Source organism: Delphinus delphis, chromosome 5, assembly GCF_949987515.2.
Source record: "Delphinus delphis chromosome 5, mDelDel1.2, whole genome shotgun sequence".
Lineage (NCBI taxonomy): Eukaryota > Metazoa > Chordata > Mammalia > Artiodactyla > Delphinidae > Delphinus > Delphinus delphis.
In genome coordinates this window covers 66,156,780-66,176,547 of record NC_082687.1, presented here as the reverse complement: position 1 = coordinate 66,176,547, position 19,768 = coordinate 66,156,780, and the positions used below count along the sequence as shown (strand labels likewise).

At 42.8% G+C, this 19,768-nt stretch overlaps 1 long non-coding RNA gene across 1 annotated transcript in view; it reads left to right on the top strand.

The window, feature by feature from the left end:
• Positions 1 to 19,525, top strand: part of LOC132425452 (uncharacterized) — a 39,849-nt gene extending 20,324 nt beyond the window's left edge. The window contains exons 2-3 of the long non-coding RNA XR_009519441.1: positions 6,361 to 6,503; positions 19,143 to 19,525. This is a non-coding gene — a long non-coding RNA (uncharacterized lncRNA). The remainder of the gene's footprint in view (positions 1 to 6,360; positions 6,504 to 19,142) is intronic.
• The last annotated feature ends 243 nt before the right edge of the window (positions 19,526 to 19,768 follow it).

Here is a 19,768-nt window from a genome sequence, read left to right as displayed (position 1 = left end):
GGAAGGATGAGTGACTGGGTGGGATTGCAGGGACAGCGGCAGATGGAGGAAAGTTTACCCACTCCCACTCAGGACCACCAAAGCTCTTTTATAGGAAACAGAAGGGAAGTCACAGTCTAACTTCTTTTCCAGCTTTATTTAGGTATAATTGACAATCCCCAGCCCCTAGTAACCACCATTCCACTCTCTGCTTCTATGAGTTTGACTATTTTAGATTTCACATATAAGTGGAATCATGCAGTATTTGTCTTTCTGTGTCTGGCTTATTTCATGTAGCATAATGTCCTCCAGGTTCATCCACCTCGTTGCAAGTGGCAGGATTTCCTTTTCTTTAAGCTGAGTAACATTCCTTTATATATAATATCTATATCAAGAAAATGTTTATATATATATATATATATATATATATATATATATATATATATATATGGGATATATTTATCCACTCATCCATTGACATTTAGGTTGTTTCCATGTTTCCACATCTTGGTTATTGTGAATAATGTTGATTTGAACATGGGAGTGTAGATTAATTATCCGGGAAATGCCAGGAAAACCACAATGAGATATCATCTCACATCTGCTAGGATGGCTGTAATCGGAAAGACAAAAGATAACAAGTGTTGGAAAGGATATGGAAAAAAGGGAACCCTCACGCACTCTTGGAGGGAATGTAAATTGATACTTTTGAAAGCTGAACGAGCCAACCTGAGTTCACTGTTCTATCCATGGTCAGGATTCAATGATTAGAACTTTATCTTCAATATCCTCCTTGCCTGTGTGCCAGGCTAGCAGGATCCTTTGTCTTGGAAAAGGTTTATAAGGGTCTCAGAGTACATACATGTGAGTGTATGCCTGAAAGACAGGCAGCCTTGAGATCCAGCAGTGGCTTTTCCATCTACTGAGAGCAGACTATCAATCCATCAGACCTGGGCGAGTGACTGAGCCCCTAAGCTTTGCTTTCTCTGCCTCTGAAATGGGAAGAAAGTTAATACCTTCCTCACTGGGATTGTCCTTAGGAATAATAAAGCAATAAACCGATTCCAGGCTGCCAAATGCCCTCAACGAAGTGTGGTTCCTTTGATTATTACTAAAAGATGAAACCTATGTTCTGGGTTGGAGAGAAAGGGGCCCTCGTGTCCAAGAAGGGAGAAGAGTTGGCTTTTAGAATCTGCGTGGAATGCGTGTCTTGAAGCCATATATCCGGCTTTCCAAATTGAAAAGGAGATTACAACTTTTCAGTAGGGATGATGAATAGGTTCACTGTGTTGATTGTGGAGTTGTATACATATGTCAAAACATATCAAATTATATACTTTCAATGTGTACAGTTTATTGCATTTCAGTTGCATCTCAATAAAGCAGTTAAAATGGAAAATAATTCACTTGGAGAACAGCAACAAAAAAAGACCATAATGATGATTTTCAGGCAGGTGATTGTAAGTGGATGGGCATACCGGTACATGAAAGCTCCAGTATAAACAACACTGTTCACACGCGATTATTCCCGGCAATTTTCTGAAAACCTCTCCTTTCTCTTCCCCTTCATCTATCCATATCCTTCATCTTTAAGCCCCAGTTTAAGTCCTACCTTCTCTCAGAGGCCTTCTCAGGCCACTCCACCTCATCATAGTTGAACCCACCCATGAGCGTCTTAGCCTATACACACTCTAATTTCTCAAATCGTGCCTGTGACCCCTCACGCGCTCTCGTTCTATTATTTAAATCATCGTCTAACTCCGTATGTGTCTGTGATGCTTTTGAAGGAGACACATCTTTTGTGTCTATGCACACAGAGTGCTTGATAAATATTTCCTTATTGAATGATGACGTTTAGAGGTCTCCCTCCTAGGCTTGACTCTCATTGCCATGAACTGTAAGGAATGATCTCCAGTCTTCCACTGGATAGAAATTTGACGGTATCTATTATTACTTGACTAAGTAGGCCATCAGCTACATTCTGACTGTTTATCATTTGTTGTCATACAAGGAATCTGTTTTCATTGTATTGACTGTATTCGTCCATAATGGCTTTTCATACAAAACTAATGGCTCTCAGACTTGAGAAAACTGACCCCCAGAAAACCTAGTTTGATTGCATCAGAGTTTCAAAGACTTGTTCCAGCCCCATCTCCATGTGAGCAGCACAGTTCTCAATGGTAGTCAAGCCGGGGGCCCGGAACGCAGGGTGCCTGGGAGCAGCTCCCCAACGACAGCCCTGATCCGATTCCATTATCCTAAGCCCTTTCCTTTTCTGTTTGTTTGTTTTGGGCTGTCCTGGAAGTCTAATGGAGTCAGACACCACGTCTCCCAGAAGAGGAATGACATTTATAACCCCCTTCTGCTGCTGCAAATGGAGGGGTTATCTAGCTCTTTCCCCGATCGGCGGTCCCTGCCATCTCAGGCGGCCTCTCAGACTGGTGCCCTCGGAGTCAACTCCAAGGCTGGTGGTTTCGGCAGCCAGGGAGCCTCAGACCTGAGCAGCAGGCCCACGGTTGAGAGTTAGCAGGACAGCTCTAAGTAGTCTCTTCCTGTTTCAGAGAGTTGCTGGCAGGTTTCTGCAAACCTGCAGCTTATTTATGTCTTCAACGTTGGGCTCCTGGCCACTGCTCACTGCAGGACTAGATGGAGCTCTGGTTAACATTAGGCCAATCCTCCCGCCCCGGCCGCCATCTGAATGAGGAAGGATGGGCCCATCGTGTTCAGCGCCTGCCAAGGAAGCAAAGTGACTGGAGATTGCCGCGGGGATGCACCCTTGGGAGTGGCGAGGAAGGATTTGTTTCTCTGGTATCTAATGGAAGACAGAGAGCAACTTTTTGGGTAGGAACTAAAAAATACGGGAATATTTAGGAGGGAATGCTCTTTCCCCAAAACAGTCTCTATGGTTCTATTTTTCCTTTAAATAATAATTTACTGCTGAATTAATTGTTGGCTTAGCATTTCCTAAACTGGGATCCATGGTGTCAATAGATATTTCTTTTTAAAAATGTAGAAAAATGTTGGGGAAATAAAGGTCTGGAGAATAAGGGCTCTAGGACCAACCATAGGAAGTGGTAAAGGTTACAGCGGTCATGGAAAAGCGATGTCCAAGGCAGGCCTGATGCAGACCAGGCAGAAAGAAGGTGTGTTCCAGGCAAAAGGGGTCAATGAACAATAAAGGGAAAATGCTCAGGGAGAAAAGAGAGACCTCTGGCTTGGAGAGTTCGGTGCAGACTAATTTTTACTGGAGTAATTCCAGGGACGTTTTCTCCCTTCCCATTGCTTTCAGGAGACATTGCAAGCAGCCTACTTGTGGCCGACCCTGTTGTTTGCCTCTCCTAGAGCTCACACTTGCACACGCATGCAAGTGTGCATACACACAATCACACACACACACACAAACACGTACTTCTTCTTGGTTCTGTCTAGGTGCCCCACCTCCAAGTTGTCAAGGACAGGAGCACCTCATCCCAGAAGATGAACACTGGTTAGTTTAAGCTAATTATAGTAATTTCTTCCCTGTTGCCATGGACTGGTTGGGCACGACCACGTAACACAAGTCTGACAAATGGAGCCCGAGGGGTGGCCCTTTCAGGGCTTCCAGGAGGATTTTTCTCCATAATAAGAAGAGACAGACACATAGAAAGAAACACCCCCTTCTTTGCTGGGTGTGGATGTTCTGTGTGACATATCAGGAGCTTCCACAAGCATCATGCAGCTGGGCAGGAGATGGGGAGAGGGTTGTAGACATTCTGGGAATGACAGAACAGCGGGATGTAAATGACCTGGATGCTTGATGACACAGTCAAATAGCCAAATGGACCCTGGAACCACTCTTCCTCTGGACGTGGCACTAAGTGAGATATAAAGTCCATTCTGCTTAGGCCACTGGTAGTTGAGTCTTCGGTTCCTTGCAGCTAGATGTTTCATGTTAAGAGCTTTTCCCCTTCACGGAACACATCTAACAACTTGACCATTAGGCCACCCACCTAATTCCTTGGCCAAATTCTTCACTTAGCCCCATCAGAATGTAAAATTTGATCCTCCAGGCTGCCCCTGGCCAATGCCTTCCTCTGCGTCCCCCCCTCTCTGCTTCCTCTCCTTTGGGGGTGTCCTGGCTCTCACCCTCACCAACTCCAATCACCATGGGTTACCTTGTATCTACTGATGGTTCAGAACACAGGTTTTATAGTCAAACAGACTTGAGTTTTAACCCTGGCTCTACCACTTGTTCGTTGTAGTCCTCATAAGAGTAATTCAACTTCCCTGAAGTGTTGTTTCCTCAACTGTAAAACAGGAAAAAATATCTCATCTCATAGGTCTATTTTAAGAATTCTATGAGATGATAATGAAAAGAGCTTAACAGTACCTTACATACAGTAAGTGGTCTGTAAGTCATAGTCTTAACAATGTTAATGATTATTTTAATTAAAATTGATAATTGCTTTAGATTAACTAAGGCTACGTGATTCAGATTGGATCGTTCAAATGGCAATAGGGCATTGTTGCTACCAAAGGCAGTAGAGCAGCAAGGGAAGGTAATAATAACTAATCTGGGTACCTTGCCTTATAATCTGATATTTCACCAAACGTATTTTAATGTTTGTTTACTCCCCAAAAGAATCTTTTAAATATCAGTATCATTCCCATTGCTGAAGCAAATGAAGTCAAGAGAGCCTAAGTTCATGCCTCGGCTAACATAATTGGTGATTGAAATATAAATCTTAACAAACTCCAAAATACATTCTCTCTCCACCACACTGCCCTACACATTCGCATCCATCTAGCTGCTATAGTCAATTGCTCTCAGCTCCTGAACTTTTGTGACTGGATTCTAATACATCCTAGATTGCTTGGTTGCTTTCTGTATAGAAACGTTCATGTTAATATTTCTTGAAAACGTTCAGTGGTTCTGAGAGTGTTTCTGTGGGGGGGCGGGGGAGAGGACGAGAATTATGGCAAACAGCCCAGTGTTCTAGCATCCTCTATGGAAGGCTGGGTTTGCCACTGCGCTTTGTAGAAGCAGCTCCTGTTCTGGGCAATAATTTGTGTATTCGCTGTACTTCTTAGCCTTCCTTTGTTCCCCCAGGGGGTGAGACTTTGTGATAAGCAGTCTCTAATGAGATTTATGTGACTAGGAGTGGACATTGCTGCTAAAACTGTTTACCATCTACTGAGTGTCAACAGGGTCCACTGTGTGGCTGTCTAGAGATGCTTGTTCAAACAGAGAAGGACAGAAAAAGAGAGAGAGAGAGGAAGGGAATTTTCTATCCAGGGAAAATAGGGATGGGTTAGAAACTAGAGAAGGAAATCTTTTGGAAATTCATTGCCAAAGAAACAAGCTAATTTAATGCTTGGTTTAATGACTTGGGAATGTGTATAAAGTCCATTTTTAACTGGTATTCTTGTAGATGACAGTCTAAATTGTTCTCACTCAAAAAACACCCATGTATTTTGGACACCTTTTGTTATCTTCCTTCTTTTCTAGGGTCTACCAGAGTCAACGCAAAGTGGGAACTTAAATATGAAGGGCTGAGTTTCTTTGGGTTTTCTGTTGTGTTTTGCAGTATTCGAATAGAGACTTGAGATGATTACTGGTCAGGGATCTTTAGAAGAGAGGCTCTAGCTTTGAGTGGGAGTTGTACTGAATTACCATTTGAACCCTTTCCGGCTCCAAAATTTAACTGCGTAAGCATTGGTTGGCTGTTGAGTTATTCTACTGTTCTGTGCATCTGGAGTAACAGTCTCCTGGTATATCTTTTGGGTTCATTCAACTTTTGTAAAGTTCAGAGTAAGAGTATGGCCTCTCTGAGATACATTATTCTTTAGGGAAGATCTTGGTCTAGGTCTGGGTTTCACTACAGGCAAAAATTTGAGTGCCAGTTGTTTATTTAGTGGGTGACCATGGGAAGCACTTGTAAGGAAGTGAAGAAGTGGGACAGGAAACGGAAGGAAGCCAATGAAGGGTACGTTTCAGAGCCAGTTAGCAGGGTGGGCAACTGGAATTCATGCCTGCTGGGGTGCTCTGGGAGATAGTGTAGAACACGCCTCAGAGTCATCCCAACTGAAGGATTAGGAAGCTGGGGAATTTACCCACCAATAACATCCCCAATCTGCCACTGACTCAAGGGTGATTCCTGAGGGAATCCGGTATTAATTAAACTCTGGTATTAATACCAGATTGTACACAAGCTCCCCTGGGTACAGGTGGAGCTTGACCCTGCCATCAGGTAGAAAGTCTTCAGGAACAGAGCTGTTGATGTTCACAGCAAGCAGCCTTGGGTGTGTAGAGGCGAATGCCAAGGCACCTGGCAAGTGGTGGGTGCTAGATTATTGCCTTTGGGGTTCTCAAATTTTGAAATTTTTTTCTCCTGATTCTAGGCACTGGTCTTTTTCATGACCTTCAGGAGTGAAGAGGGGAAGGTGAAAGGTGGAAATAGCTTTGTATTCCACGACCACATCCGTTCCTGATGCTACAGCTCTAGTCAGCTCCTCGATATTGGAGCATAACTTAGAAGCGCATGGTGAGAACTCCATCTGTTGTAAGTGTCTGTGGATCGAGCTAAATTGGATTATGCATGTGAATGAGTGAAATGTGGAGTTTTGAATATGCTGTTTTAAACATCTGTTGCTGCAGAATCTCTGAATGGATTATTGTTTCTTTAACGTATTAGAACAACCCTTTGTTGTACTGTGCGTGTGTGTGTGTATTTCCCCAACTAGATAAGCTCTTTGAGGATCTAGTACAATGTTGAGTATATAATGTTGTATAAATATTTAACAAAAAATTTATTATTATTATGTACCTGTTATGGAGTACATTCTAGGAAAGAGGTGTTGGTTATGAGGACAGTCCTTACCAGTGAAGAAGGCAGGCTCAACACAGTTAAGATGAATAGTAAGGAGCAGAGAGAAATTGCAGTGAATATTTCTTTCTCCTGGCAGAAAGGTTACAAGATCCTGTTGGGGATTTCAACTAAAGATGTTGTATTGAACGCATGCCTTAATGTCTAGTCCCTCCTGAAATTCCACTAAAATAACAGTAAAAGGATTTTTTTTAAAAGGCGTAAACGTATAAAAACAAAGAATTCCAGAGAGGATACAATAGCAACGAAATTTTGGAAGTCGGAAGGCAGATGCCTGCATAGTTACTGATTATCTCAACAAAGATAAATCTTAAGTGAGGGAAGTGGAGACACAAATTATAGTGAAGAACCCACAGAAGTCTTAAGAACTGGGGGTACTTGTAGAAGCTGAGGGAAAGGTAAGCTTACAAGAGGTGGTATTGAGTAAAAGTCTGTTTAAGAAGCACTGAGACCCTTCATATCCCTTCTCTCCCATGGAGCCAGGTGACAGACTCCCCCGCCACCCTAGAAGAAGAAAGAGGGTTGGTGTTTGGAAAAGATAAATCATAGTCTCTGGACTGGAGGACACCAGCCACAGCTGAGGGTGGAGATGGTGTAATAAAAATAGGAGGATTAAATGAATACTTAGTGAACGTTGAAACTCAAACATTCTTCTCCTTCTACTTGGCTCTCAAAACACTGGAAATCAGGTTTATATCCTCTACGCAGAAAATTAACAGAGCCTTCTCACTGGAATCTGATCAACTCACAGGAAAAGACCTAAAGATCTTAGGGTTCTGCAGAAAATGGCTTGTCCAGCTCACCCTACCATGAAGCTCACGGTCGATAACCCCACTGACTCGGAGTTTCCAATCAGCTTTTGAGCGTCCTGTTTTTAAATATGAGCGTCTAGTCAAGCCAGACATATTAGGGGAAAATCTCAATTATAAAAGATTAGGAACAAAACCAATACACAGAGGAAAATAACTTGGAGGCAGAGAAAAACTGAAAAAAAACCCTATAATATATTTGGGGAAAAAAGATATTGCAGCCATAAAAGAGAAGCAGGAGACTATTTAAATGAAGAATACTCAGGGACTCCCCTGGTGGCACAGTGGTTAAGAATCCGCCTGCCAATGTAGGGGACACAGGTTCGAACCCTGGTCCAGGAAGATCCCACATGCCTCAGAGCAACTAAGCCCGTGAGCCACAACTACTGAGCCTGCGCTCTAGAGCCTGTGTGCCACAACTACTGAGCCCATGTGCCACAACCACTGAAGCCCACACGCCTAGAGCCTGCGCTCCGCAACAGGAGAAGCCACCACAATGAGAAGCCCATGCACCGCAAGGAAGAACAGACCCCACTCACCACAACTAGAGAAAGCCTGCACGTAGTAACGAAGACTCAACGCAGCCAAACATTAATTAATTAATTTAAAAATAATAAAATAATAAATAAATGAAGAATACTCAGAACAAAGAAGAGGTCTCAGAAATTAAAAACAAGATAGCAGAAATGTAAAAACTCAGAAGAAAGATAAATAAAGAACAAAATGAAAAAGAGAACCAGTTTGCAGGGCAGAAATAGAGATACAGATGTAGAGAAAAAACGTATGGACACCAAGGGGGGAAAGCCGCAGTGGGGGGTGGTGGTGGTGGTGGTGGTGGTGGGATGAATTGGGAGATTGGGATCGACATGTATACACTGATGTGTATAAAACTGATGACTAATAAGAACCTGCTGTATAAAAAAACAAATAAAATAAAATTTAAAAATTTTAAAAAAAATGAAAAAGAGAAGGAAAACAGGAAAGGACAGACAAGGTGATGACAGAGAACCATTCCAGCATCTCGAACATCTGAATAAAAAGCATTCCAGGGGACTTCCCTGGTGGCGCAGTGGTTGAGAGTCCGCCTGTCGATGCAAGGGACACGGGTTCATGCCCCAGTCTGGGAAGATCCCACATGTTGCGGAGCGGTTAGGCTTGTGAGCCATGGCCGCTGGGCCTGTGCGTCCGGAGCCTGTGCTCCGCAACGGGAGAGGCCACGACAGTGAGAGGCCCGTGTACTGCCAAAAATTTCCCAGAACTCTAGTATATGTTTCCAGAGTGAAAAACAATCATTGTGACCTTTAGAACACATGTCTAGAAGACATCACTGGTACCTTGTCCGGATCCCCTGTATGGGGCCAGCACATCCAACTGTTGGCCACTCTGGGCTCACAGCCCCCTTCTCTGGAGAGCTGCCCTCAGCCAAAGGGCAGCTGTGTCTCCTGGGAGGTTCCACCCACCACTCCAGCTCCTGCACAGGAGAGGTCACACCAATGACTGATGGGAAATGTCTAGAGTCTTGTCCCGAAAGGGGAACCAACTCTGGTCCAATCTGTGCTCCAGAGCAGAGCAGGGTATCAGGCCAAACTAGCTTCCAGCCAAACCACATCCTTAGCTCTTTCCCCAGAACCATCCTCCTTCCCTCATTTACCTTCTCCTGAGATTAATCCCTCAATTAGTCACATGCACTCAAAACCCTGTCTCAATCTCAGTTTCTAGGAAACCCAACCTAAGGTGATAGAAGACAAAGAGGATTCTAAAAGCTTCCAGAGTAAAAAGCAGGCATTATACAAAAATCTCAAAAATCAGAATGGCATCGGCTCTCTCAGCATAGGAAGCTGAAAGACAAGGGAGCAATTCCTTAAAAATTCTGAAGGAAAATGATTTCCAATATAGGATCGGATGTTGAGTACCCAAGATAATGAAGGGGAAGAGGAAATCAAAGGATTTTGGATTTTCAGACCCCAAGATCTCCAAAAGTCTATCTCATTTTCATTCTTTCTCAGAGATACCTCACCAAAACAAGGAAGTAAACCCAGGAAGAGGCAGACACAAAATGCAGGAAATAGAAGACCCAGTGAAAAGGAGAGGCGAAGAGAAAGTCCAGGAAAATGATGAAGGAGGATCTCAAGATGACAGCTGTGAACAGGCCTATAGGGCAGGCTCCAGGAGGGACCTCTTCAGAGCAGATAAAATTAATAGGCTCTCTAATGTATGTGAAGATACGGAAAGAGATACACAGTTGGGGGACAGTTAAGAAAGATGGTAATGACGATTGCACAGAAAACTAAGCACATGTAAAAATAAAGCCATTATTAACTTTAGGACAACAAATGCTTGTGCCGGGAAGGTAATCATACGTGACTCAGGTATGGAGTTTACGAAGTTGTCAAGTGCTACATATCAATCTAACCAAAATTATAAAAGACAGGGGACAAAAAAAGTCTATGTGTAGCAGACCTGGGTGGCGGATGGGAAAGAAGGATAAATCCTCATCTTCCATAGCTGGAAGTCCATAGATGATGTTTAACACTGAAAAATCAAGAATTGCGGTTGCACCATGTTAAGGATAAAGACCACAAGAAAGGCCAAAGGGGTTGAAAGCAGGGGCTTTGGAGGAGTGGTAAATGGATGGGGAGAGGTTGCTGTGTTTTCTGAAAGCTCTCTGTAGATGCATTTGATTCTTTAAATGCTGTGCGGTATAACCTTGGTTTTTAAAACTACATTAAAAATTAAAATGCCTCCAGGGATAGACACCAGGGGACACAAACTAGATTGTTGGATTAAATACCGTGAGGAGGGCAGTTTTGATCAGTTGCTGGCGTGGAGCCTGGGTTGAGGAAATATTTTTCTCGAGGGACTTAAAATGCTGAGAGAAAAAGCTGACTCTGGCCCAAAGGGTGGAAGTAGAGTGATGACATGTGAGGGGCCTAAGAGCTCCCTGACCCCAGGGTCGGAGCTGGAGCCTGCTGGTTGGGAGGAAATTGGGAAGAGTCCATCGTATTATTACGGGCTTCCACAGCTTGTGAACTCCCGAGGCGTCACACTAAGATTAAAGCCAAATTAGAGTCCCCACTTGCTTGTTTTCAGGACAACAGTCCTCACCCACTTCAAAGTCCCCTCAGCTCACTGGGGGAGTCTTCAAAGGCGTTTTCACACAGGCTCACAAATCTGCCAGCTACAGTCAACACACCTAGGCCACAGAGGTACTGCTTTCTGGTCCCTCACTCTCCTGCCCAGGTTGTCCAAAGGTTCATCCTATCACTGAGTCTCACTCAGCACTAAATATGGAGGCCGTGTCCTAAGCTCTCTCGCACTGGATTAGACGTCAGTGTACTCTTGACCAGGTACCCAGGGTGAGGCTGGTTGTCATGGCAATAGCTTGGAAGGGGGCTAAAGGTAAAGCACGGATGCAAATCTCAAACCTGACTTTTGGAGGCACCTTTCCTGTCTTCCCAGGAGATGGCCAAGGGAGTTAACCCAAAGGTGATAAATGTGGGAGACCCACTGGGGGAGGCTCATGTCTAGTGGTGCGTCCTTCGAGAATACTCAGGGTAGGAAGAGAATTGCCTAGCCGACCAACATAACTTCTCAATTGAAATGAGACCACTGGCTAAACATCAATATATATATATTATTATATCCATTGGATTAACCAGAGGAATTACCAGAAGATTCATTTAAGTGGTGAATTCCTCTTTCTTTAGAAAATGAATCAATTTACCTAAGGGTGATGGACATACCTATTCTGAGTCTTGAGTAAACCAGTAACAGGCTCACAGCTACTGCTCCCAAGGGCCTGGATGGAACTTTACAGAACTGGTTCCTAGAGACCCGAGTTCCTTTTCTACCTTAGTGAAAGCCAAGACTCAGAGAGGTTAAGCGACATGCCCAAGTCACACAGCGAGTAAATAGCAAGTCTACACATTCCAAGTCTGGATATCTTTTGGCTCAAATGATCTGCCCTTGAAAGTGAGGCGACCATCTTTACAAAGATGTAAAGTTGAACATATTCCCACATATTCCTAAATCTGTTATCATAGTTCTTGTGGGAGTCTGACAGCCATGGATTACTCAACTCAGACCTCAGATGCTGATATAAACCAGCAGCCCCAGACCCCTGCCTGCCTTAGAATCTTCTACCGTAAGTAAGAGGGAGTGGATGGGCAGGCGCGAGCAGGAACAACAAAGAACGATGAGCCCAACAGGCTGCCTGGCTTCCTGCACAGAGAGCAGATGAAGAGCTCTGGTTGAGGAGCTTAAACGTGACCTCTTCGGCCAGGGCAGCTCATCAAGACTGATGGCCAATGGATTCCACGGCCAACATTAAATTACCAAATGACACCTGAGAGGTTCCATCTCTTTTTCCCCTCAAGTAACCCACCACCTCTCTGCAAACCTCCTAGTCTCCTCCACCCACTCGCATTTAGGTCTCTCCTCTCTGACAGCAGACCTATCTCACTTCTCATCGCCCTAATCTGACAACAGATCAAAGATGTCAAATACCTTCCATTCCTTTCTCCCCAAGTTACTTTTGTAGCCCTCCACTTAAACACCTCTCTCGTGGTCAGGCCAGTCCTGGGATTCCATAGAGAGCGGATCTGCCTTTCGCTTTGTCCAACCACTAAACAGGTTCAGGAAAGTTTCTTGAGCATGGGATCCAAAGTCACTAGAAGAGATATCAACTATAATAGTGGGAGCCTTGGAACCACCCATGAGGCCTGTCTTGCAATCATATAAGAATTAGTCCTGAGAAAGCCTCCATACCCTTAGGCTGATTTCTTTTATAAAGAGTAAATGAAAATAATGAAACATCGTATGATTGAGGAAATGAGAGGAAACTAAGTGTTTGTGGACCTATACAGAGAGACTCCATACTCGTGGGGATTTGGAAGCCTTTAGAGGAATCACTCCCCTTATTAAAACAAAACCCAGACCCTCTAAAGTCTAACACTGGCAGCAAAAGCCCCAAGAGGGGAAGGCGAAATGACCCACTAGTGCCGCTAAGTACAGTGTCCAGGTTAGAATTCACGTTCTAGAATCTGACATATTTAGATTCCAAGCCCAGCTCAACTTCAGCACTGTGTGGGGTTATGAGGGAAATTATCTAAGTCTCTTGAGCCTCAACTTCATCATTAGTAACATCAGTTAATAACGTCTTCACGAACTAGGGCATGTGAAGTATGCACGCAGTGTCAGCTCAAGGCAAGCAGTCACTGCACGTCAACTGGTGTTATTGGGACAGGGTCATCTTCTGCTTAGGGTTTGATCACCGGTACTGATGCCACCTCCACAGTAATTCCCAAGAGAGTGGTAATTCTCCCTCCTTTAGTGATTTACAGTGGGTTTTTTCCCCTGTGAACATATGTGTGTGTGTGTGTGTGTGTGTGTATACACTCAGAGAAATATATTTACACGGTTGCAATCTACGCAGTGGTAGAGCTAAGATTTGAACCTGTATCTGACTCCAGAGCCACTATGAAGACTCAGGGATACTATGTTCAGAAAACCCAAGTGCCAACCACACAAAAAGGAGAGAGGATCCTCCTTCCCTTCTCCCCACCTCCCTATTCACTTCCCTCCCACCCTCCTTCCAAACAAAGAAGGATATTCTGATAACACGAATGGTGAGAGGCCAAGGCATCTGTTAGGTCACTGTGACTAGCAGGCATGGTTGGTGCACCATCTTCCACTCACTCTCTTGCTCCTGCCTTTTCTCCTCAAGCAGTTAAGTGTACAAGTCAAGCTGGCACCTACTCTGCTCCTTCAACTTCCTTCGTCTATGAGTCTGGACAGAGAGCAGAGGGAATGTGAGTGGCTGAAGATGTTAGCTGAGACAGTGAACTTTCCTAAAGTGCCTTTTTGATTGACTGTAATCACATTCAGGAGATCAGGTAAAGTTTACCAATTGCAGATTTGGTCTGGTTATTTCTGATACAGGCTGATGGGGAATCAGTCCAATTAGCACACAATTCTGACAAGGCCTAAAATTCCAAATCAACATTCTAGCCCTCCTAGTTGTGCTGTACATGCTGGGACTACAGAGACTATAACTACTGACACAAACGGAAATATCTCACCTAAATTATCCTTCTACCTTAACTACCCATGTGTGATGGTTAATTTTATGTGTCAACTTGACTAGGCCATGGGGGAACCCGGATATTTGGTTAAACATCATTTCTGGGTGTGTCTGTGAGAGTTTTCCAGATGAGATTAATACTTGAATCAACAGGGACTTCCCTGGTGGTCCAGTGGGTAAGACTCCATGCTCCCAATGCAGGGGGCCCGGGTTGGATCCCTGGTTGGGAAACTGATCCCACATGCCACAACTAACAGTTCACATGCTGCAACTAAAGATCCCACGTGCCGCAACTAAGACCCAGTGCAGCCAAAATAAATAAATAATATTTTAAAAAAATATTTGAATCTGCAGACTGGGTAAAGTAAATGGCCCTCCCCAATGTGGGTAGGCACCATCCAATCCTTTGAGAGGCTGAATAGTACAAAAAGGTGGAGGAAGGGAAGAGTTGCTCTCTGCCTGACTCCTTGAGCTGAGGCATTGGTCTTCTCCTGCTCTGGGATTGGTTCTCAGGCCTTCGGACCCGGACTGGAACTATGACACCACTTTTCCTGGGTCTCCAACCTGCAGACAGCAAATCATAAGACTTCACAGCCTCCATAGCTGGGTCAACCAATTCCTTAAAATAAATCTCACATACGTGTGTGTGTGAACACACACATACTTATCTTCTGTTGGTTCTTTCTCTGGAGAACCCTGACTAATACACCATCTGATCTTTAACTCCTCTAAAAGCTACTCAAGAGCGGAAACTGTATCCTTTACTAATTCCATCTCTTTGAAACCTGGAAGAACACACAACGCTTGCACAGACTTACTTTACTTACTGCCCTTTATGGATTTCTGTGATAGGATGATATTTACAAATCATATCATAGAGTAGTTAGATGTTAAAGATGTTATCCCATGAATCAATATCAATTCCAAGTGAATAGGAATTTAATATAAAAATCCCAGCCACCAACTAATGAAGAAAATGTAATATTTTTCAAAATTCTAAGTAATTTTCTAAGCATAGAAGACAAAAGACAAAATCCTAAGCATAGAAGTAATAGAAGAGGGAATTCCCTGGCAGTCCAGTAGTTAGGACTCTGTGCTTTCACTGCCAAGGGCATGGGTTCAATACCTGGTTGGGGAACTAAGATCCCGCGAGCCTCACGGTGCGGCCAAAAAGAAAAGGATTATATAAAAAAATAGAAGTAATAGAAGAAATAATAAGGGAAGGGAAGAGATTGATTGGTTTCACAACATTTCAGAATTTAGAACTAAAGATAAAAAGTAATTGTAAAGGCTAAGATAAACACATGTTGAAAGTATGTTTGAGAGTTAAAAAATTTTCAGTCCTGAGCTGATAAAAATAGATAACAAAACCCCTAAGACACTGGTAAAGAAAATTACTTGGACAAAAATTCCCAAAAGAAGATTTAAAAAACTTGTTTGCAAATATTTATAGCCACTTTATTCATAGTTGTCCAAAGAGGAAAAAACCCAACCGGCTAATGGATCAACAAATTGTGATACATTCGTACAATAGAATACCAAACTGCTAGAAAAAGGAACAACCACTGATATGTGGAACAACACGATGAAGTCTCAAAATCGTCATGCTGTGACAGAAGCCAGACACAAAAGAACCATACAGGGGCTGCCCTGGTGGCACAGTGGTTGAGAGTCCACCTGCCGATGCAGGGGACACAGGTTCGTGCCCCGGTCCGGGAGGATCCCACATGCCATGGAGCGGCTGGGCCCGTGAGCCATGGCCACTGAGCCTGCGCGTCCGGAGCCTGTGCTCCACAACGGGAGAGGCCACAGCAGTGAGAGGCCCGCGTACCGCCAAAAAAAAAAGAACCATACATACTTTATGATTCCATGTATGTGACATTCTGGAAAAAGAAAAACTATAGGAACAGACAACAGATTAGAGGAGGCCAAGGGCTGGAGGTGTGAGGAGAAGATTGTCTACAAAGAGAACTTTTGGGGGTGGTGAAGAAAATATTTTATATCTTGATTGAGATGAGGGGGGTACATGATTATAAAAATTTGCCAAAAACAGTACATCTGAACATGATGAATTTTACAAATATAACTGATAATATCCCACTCTGGTTAGGTTTCAAATAATCTAGTGTTCTCATATAGTAATGTTGGTGATGTAAATTGGAATGACTTTTTGGAAATCATTCTTGAAATATGTATCAAGAGTCATAAAATGTTTACTCTTTGACTTGGCAATACGATTTATGGGAATGTATGGCAAGAAAATTCTGCAAAATGGCTTGAACAATCATGTTCATGGAATAATTTATTGAAAACTTTAAACAATTAGAGAAACTCAATTTCCAATAGTGGGGGAATGGCTCATTGAATCATTATGGAAAATTTTATGGTAGTACTATGCAATAATTAAAATGATTGTTATAAAATCTATCCAGCTACATATACCTACGAAAGTATGTATACGATGTAACATTACTGAAGAGAGCCAAATGCAGACTTAGGTGTGCATTCTAGAAAGGCAGTAAGTACAGTGGTTAAGAGCACAGATTCCATAGTTAAACTGGCTAGGTTCATGTCCCAGCCCTGCCACCTACCTGCTGTGACCTTGGGTAACTTACTTAACCTCTCTGATGCTCGATTTCCTCATTTGTAGAGTAGGAAAAATAATAATAGCTTCCTCGCAGGTTTTTTCTAAGGGTTAAATGAGTTACTATCACATAAAACTCTTATACTAAACTACGCGGCACAGAGTAAGCACTTTATATAAGTGTTTGCTGTGCTGTTTTATCTCTGCAAATGCAGAAGTGCTGGACAAAAATAACACAACAGCATCATTCTGGTGTATGTGGTTGTGGAAGTATTACATTAGGATGGTTAAGACTGTGGGAACTTTTGACCATTTTTTCCATTTCTGCATTTTAAAAAATCATTTGGATTTTTAAAGGCTTGTGTAGATCTCACAACAGATTTGCATACATATTTCATTAAATGGACATTTTTTCAGATTTTTTTTTTTTTTGGCTTCCTGTTAATGGATTTCCAAGTGATGGTGTGACTAAAGAGCTAAAGGGATACATACACCAATGATCCGTGTAAGTGCCATTGAAAGAGAGACTGAAAACTAGGAAACATCACAAAACGGTTTGAAGGTAATCACATCCATGGAAATACTAATTACAGATTATTCATTACGTTAAACAATTAGAAGAAGCCCGATTTCCCATAGCAGGAAAATGATGAATTAAGTTACAAGATAGCTACCCAGAGGAATATTATCAATAATTTAAATTATGATTGAAAAGATTATATAACGATCTATACACACGGAAATGTGTAGGAACAGAAGTCTAGGGAAGAAAGTTGAATATTTTTGTCTTGAAGCAAAGCTTAAGATGCATGGGGGAGGGATGGATTCCTCTCTCTTGGGTCTCTATGCTCCTCAGTTTCTTGGAATTTCTTATTCTGGTATTGGAGGTAGGTAGTGCCTTCCAAAGCAGCCAATACTACAGCTCTGCTTTTATCTGTGGAGCTGGCTTCCACATAAGATCTATGCTGGGTGGACACAGGGCAGGACGAGCCTACCTTGGCGCCTTCTGCCTGTGTGTTCCGGGCAGCACTGAGAGCCAAGCCTGGACTCGAAACAAGTCTGGGGAAATTTATGCTGACACTTGGTTCCACATCTGGAAATGCTGAGGGTCAGTTATGATTCTTAGCATTGTGGTCATTTTCTTCAGCAAAAGTTCAACATACCTCGCAGTCAAGCGTTCTTCTTTCCAGACGCCCTGGGCCTTCCAGCAACCAACTCTCCGAAAAAGGGATGGGTTTACAGGTTCAGGCCACAAGGTGAAATTTTCCAGTGTTTTCGGCTGGAAAAATCCAGACCTGTGTAGATCTGCTACCTGTTAGGTTCTGGTCACAGGAGGCAGGAGACATATTTTTAAATAATACTCCCTAGATTAAATAGACCATCTGAAAAATTTTTTTCTTCCAAGACTTTGCATGTCTTTTAAGAACCGATTAAACTTGACAATTTAAATCTTGTGTCTTAGACCTGCCTAAGGGAAAATTATGAAAAAGAAACAAATGGACTTCTGGTAAAGTTAGAAGACCAATGGAAAATAGAAGTAACTTCAAGGAAGTTTTACTCATTATTTTACATAAAAGAAAATGGTCAGCTGAAGCAAATAGAAGTGTCTACTTCACAGTTTAAAGAGAATTGTACTTACACCTTGTCCTATCTTTTGCTTCATAGCTTGCATAATTTGTCTTTCAGCAGAGGGAAAAAATGTTGTTTATTTATGCCTTGACCTAGACAGAGGGAAGGGACTTCAGTGGGAAGATTTTAACTTCATGAAGTACTTTGTCAATCAACAAACTGCTTTTCAAAAGTGCTGTATTATTACCCACCCCCCTTATTTTTTCAATGTCATAATTATTTATAGGGCCAGTTGCAGGCTTCACTCTGCTAAAACCACTTCTGGGAGGGCTCTCAGCCCTTATCCCAAGCACAGTACCACTCTATTAGGCCTCTGCACAGATGTTTGTTCATACGGATCCTGACTCAGCTCTGTGTGTGTGTGTGTGTGTGTGTGTGTGTGTGTGTGCGCGCGCGTTAGTAGTGACAAGGGTTACTCTTAATCTGGGTTTTTCTGGAACATGGAGAGCACAAAGTGATCCTCCTCATTACTCTGTGCCAATAAGATGGTCCCGATATCACGGGCGACACAAACCCCCTATCCACTGTCCACCCAAATGGGAAGCCGGTGGGGTTTTGATTCACCGTGGCCATGGAAATTGGACCACCCCTGAGAAAAGCACAGACAGGTTGTGCGGAGTCACGAGATCCTCACCAGATATAGACATGCAGGCCTCACGCTCCTTGACATGGCAGGAGTCAGGAAAACTTTGAAAATCTGCTTTGGCCTAAAGTGCATCTGACGTTAGGCGAGGAGACACGCTGTAAAGCTAGACATCTTACCGGGCACCCTAATGTGGCATGTCCTTAGACATGGTGTGCTCCATCAAAGAGGCAACCTAACAGAGAGGTTAAAAACAAGGACTTGGGAGCCTGCCGGCCTGGATCTGGACCCTGCTCTGCCACTTCTGAGCTGGGGAACCTTGGGCCAATTACTTAACCTCTCTGTTTATTTTTCTGTAAAAGGGTGATGTTAATTGTACCTACTTCATAGAGATGGCAGGAGGAGCCTCATTTGCAAAGTGCTTAAACCTATGCCTGGTCACTGTTATATCAATGTATGGTGAATAAAATGAATAGATTTGCAGAAACGATTTCATTTCTGGTGCCACCTCTTTTCATCCAGGGATTCTGTTTCATTTAAAAACAGTACTAGGAGTTTTCTTGCTTGTCTGAGATCTTTTATCTTTGTCTTTCAAATTAAATTTATTCAGGTGGGGACAACTTTGCCTTTGGAAGCAGAAACATTGAACAGAGATCATGCATTCATCACATGAAGAATCTGGGTTAAGATACGAATTCAACACTCATCTGTAAGGGCTTGAGAGAGTTTCTTAAGTTTTCTGAACTCAATTTATTCATTAGCAAGTTGGGGATAGTATGAACCTCTTAGGATTATGAAATTAATATAAGTTATTGTGGAAAGTACTTGGAAGATAGTCTGGTGGTGGAAAAAATATTCTCTTCCTGATAAGATTCAGCCTTTTATCTTTTTGCTTTAGCCTGCCTGCATTTAACTGATTCTCTTACAATTTTCAAAAGCCTGGTCAAGTATTCATAGTAGATTTGGGGGTGATTTTCTGATGTAAACAGTTGAATCTTTCTATTCCTTGAGTATTGTTACTATTAATATTTTTATTAAATCGTGTGTTTATCTGTTCATTTAATCTGAATCCCCCCCTTCCGATGATATCGGTAAGATCCAAAGAGCTGGTGAAAATTATATGGATTAATAAAAATATTTTGAGAAACTACATTTCAGGAAACTACTCTGGCTCGTGGTTGTGGCTCTTTTAAGACCTTTCAACAAATGTGTCCTAGGAATTCTCTCACATTTTGG